A 734-nucleotide genomic window follows, 5' to 3' on the forward strand; every position below is an offset into this window, starting at 1 on the left:
CTGGAAATCCTACCGAGGATCCAAACCTTCATTTATCCGTATTTGTCCAATACGTTGATACTGTTAAAGCTAATGGTGTCACTTCGGAGGCAATTCGACTTCGTCTTTTTCCTTTCTCATTAAGAGATAGCGCTAGAAGATGGCTTCAGTCTCTCCCTTCAAACTCTGTCACCACATGGAACGAGTTGAAGAAAGTTTTTCTTGCCCGATACTTTCCGCCAAGCAAAACAGCTATGTTAAGAGCTCAGATAAACGGATTTAAACAGAAAGACAACGAGTCTCTTTTCGAAGCATGGGAAAGATACAAAGACATGATGAGACTTTGCCCACACCTTGGTTTGGAAGACTGGTTAGTAATTCACACATTTTATAATGGTCTCTTGTACAACACAAGGTTAACAATAGACGCCGCTGCAGGTGGTGCACTAATGAACAAACCTTATGTTGATGCTTAACAGCTTATCGAGAGCATGGCCCAAAACCACTATCAGTGGGGAACCGAACGAACAATGGTGGAAAAACCTCAAACGAAAACTGGCATGTACGAGATAAGTAACCTTGATCACGTTAATGCAAAAGTGGATGCTCTGGTCCAGAAAATTGAAAGTTTAAATGTATCGCCTCCAACCGCCGTGGTTGCTATAACTCAGAATTGCGAGGTCTGTGGAATCCAAGGTCACACCCCTACGGATTGTCAACTCTTGACAGGAATCCAAGCAGAGCAAGTGAACTAT

The 734-nt window shown here is 42.8% G+C and overlaps 1 pseudogene; it reads right to left on the reverse strand.

The window, feature by feature from the left end:
- Positions 1-240: 240 nt before the first annotated feature.
- On the reverse strand, positions 241-340 carry LOC127124412 (uncharacterized; annotated as a pseudogene).
- Between the last annotated feature and the right edge of the window lie 394 nt (positions 341-734).

Source organism: Lathyrus oleraceus, chromosome 2 (genome assembly GCF_024323335.1).
Source record: "Lathyrus oleraceus cultivar Zhongwan6 chromosome 2, CAAS_Psat_ZW6_1.0, whole genome shotgun sequence".
Lineage (NCBI taxonomy): Eukaryota > Viridiplantae > Streptophyta > Magnoliopsida > Fabales > Fabaceae > Lathyrus > Lathyrus oleraceus.